This window comes from Triticum dicoccoides, unplaced genomic scaffold, assembly GCF_002162155.2.
Source record: "Triticum dicoccoides isolate Atlit2015 ecotype Zavitan unplaced genomic scaffold, WEW_v2.0 scaffold18535, whole genome shotgun sequence".
Lineage (NCBI taxonomy): Eukaryota > Viridiplantae > Streptophyta > Magnoliopsida > Poales > Poaceae > Triticum > Triticum dicoccoides.
In genome coordinates, this window is record NW_021227878.1 from 688 (window position 1) to 3,355 (window position 2,668).

The 2,668-nt window shown below is 49.8% G+C and overlaps 1 pseudogene; it reads right to left on the reverse strand.

Moving 5' to 3' along the window:
- Positions 1-354: 354 nt before the first annotated feature.
- Positions 355-2,457, reverse strand: LOC119344781 (annotated as a pseudogene).
- Between the last annotated feature and the right edge of the window lie 211 nt (positions 2,458-2,668).

Sequence of the window (2,668 nt, forward strand, 5' to 3'; positions counted from 1 at the left end):
ACGTTTTTAGTGGAGTTCGGGTATCTCCGTCACAGTGGCATGCTCATCTTGGTCACCTGGCCACACCTACCGTCTGTCATGTATTGCGTCGTAGAAGAGATAGATAGAATAGTGAAGTAGAACCAGAAACTGTGTTACGATCCTCCGCGTGCATGCATGGCATGGCGCCATGGCTGGATCGATCTATCTTTGTATAGGCAAAAATGTAATCAAATCAATTTGAGTAGAAAAATGGGAGTTAGATGCATTGCGACCAAATTTACCAAACGATTCGATGCTATTAATTGGTATAATATTGTACATTCGCCAACAAAAAATGAAAGAGGTACAGCATTGCAGATAGCACAGCTAATGTCACAACTTTTTCATAATTTTACATTGCATGCCATCAACAAAGGAAAGAAAACGACATCTTCAGGACTTAACTGTAAAGAGCATCGCAAACCACAACCAGAGTCCAGACACAATCCCAGCAATCACACAGTAGTACATCCAGTGGTCCTCCTCTTCACCATTTCTCTCATCTGGTGCAAGCGAAGTATTATCACACGAAATGTCGAGAGGAAACCCACATAGCCCAGAATTATAGGAGTAAATCGATGGGTCGGTCAGGGTCCGAAGCTGACCCCCAATGGGTATCTTGCCTGACAAAAGATTGTTCGAGACATTCAACATGGTGAGCCACGATAATTGTGTGATGCTTCGAGGAATGGTTCCAATAAGTTGATTAGATGATAGATCGAGGGACTCAAGAAAAGAGAGGCTACCAATGCCTTGGGGAATGCGGCACGATAGATGGTTTCTTGATAGGTTTATGAACAAAAGGCCCTAAAGATTGGTTAACTCTTCGGGGATGCATTGTGATAGCAAATTGTCTGATAAATCAATACCAGCTAATAATCCGATTGTGCCTTTGAAAATCTGATCCTGGCCCTTCCAGATTATGCCAAGTCTGTCATCATATTTATGCCACAACAATTCAATTATTGCGGAAACATTTTTTGGGTGCCTCATGGAGGTTAAGTTGCCGAAGCCTAAAGGAATCGAGCCAGTCAATCTATTGTTGGACATGTCGAGCAACTGAAGTTGTGAAAGCTGTGATAAACCTGGAGGAATTTCTCCAGTGAAGTTGTTTGATCTGAGACTAAGGATTCTAAGCATTGGAACCTGACTCCCAATCCATGGAGGGATAACACCAAAGAACATGTTATTCCCTAGATCCAGAGTGGTCAGGGAGTTGCAACCCTCTAGGACCGGCGGGAAAGCACCAACAAAGCCATTTCCGGCGAGATAAAGTGACGTAAGAGAGCAGTTGTAGCTTGCCACAGCCGCGGGAATTTTACCTGAGAAGGAGTTGTTGGATAGATCCATGAAACGCAGAGCCTTCAGGTTCCACCAGCAGTTTGGGAGCTTCCCCGTGAGCCGGTTATTAGATAGGTCCATGTACCGCAGATAGTTGAGGTTGCACCAGCAGTCCGGGAGCTCCCCGTCGAGCAGATTGTTGGACAAATCTAGAGTTAAAATGAAGACGATCCTGCAGAGCTGATGTGGGATGTTACCTACGAGGCTATTATTGTAGAGAAGGACGATGAAGAGCCTGGGCATGTGACCGAGTTGCGGCGGAATGGAGCTGTTGAACCTATTGCTGCTGATGTCGAGGGCGACCAGCGAGTGGCAACCATCCAAGAGTGGGAAAGCTCCAACAAAAGCATTTCTGGCGAGATATAGTGAGATGAGAGAGCAGTTGTGGCTTGCGGTAGCTGCCGGGAATTCACCTGAGAAAGAGTTATCAGACAGGTCCATGTACTGTAGAGCCTCCAGGTTGCCCAAGCAGTTCGGGAACTCCCCGGTGAGCAGGTTTCCGGACAGGTCCATGTCTTGCAGAGACTTGAGGTTGCACCAGCAGTTGGGAAGCTCTCCGCTGAGCTGGTTGTCAAAAATTTGCAGTGACCTTATGGAGATGAGCCTGCAGAGCTGGCGCGGGATATTGCCGACGAGCCTGTTTCTACCGAGCTCGAGGGAGAGGAGGTTGGGCATGTCACCGAGCTGCGGCGGGATGGTGCTATTGAAGCCGTTATTGTTGAGGTTGAGTGATTTGAGGGAGCGCAGCTGCGAGATGCTGGCCGGGATGGCGCCGCCAAGGTCGTTGATGCTGAGGTCCAGATGGGTGAGCGCCGGGAACGCCACGGTGTCGAGCGTATCAAGCCGGCCCGATAGACCGAGTCTATATAGTCCTAGACCCACCACGACGCTTTTGTTGTCGCAGTACACCCGATGCCAGTCACATACGGGTGTGGCCCGGGTCCAGCTGGAGAGCGCGGCTGCGTCGATGAGGCTTGCCTTCCATGCCAGAAGGGCATCGGCCTCTGAGGGCAGCACCGCAACAGTCGTTGCCGGGATGGCGGCTGCCAGCAAGAAGAGTGCGGCCGCGCCGGCGAGGTGAGCTAGTCTTGTCATGTCCCCGGACGGACCCGGAGAGAGATGCTTGTGTGTAGGGAAAAGTCAAGACCGCGGGAGATCACACACTGGACCGCACAATATACTTATAATGAATATGCATTGGCAGGCGCATCCAACGTCGAGCGTACACTCTTTAGTTAATCTGGCTTACGCCAGCGTCCTTACCCTCGTCGTCTGTATGACTGTATCCATATGCCGGCCGGCAGAC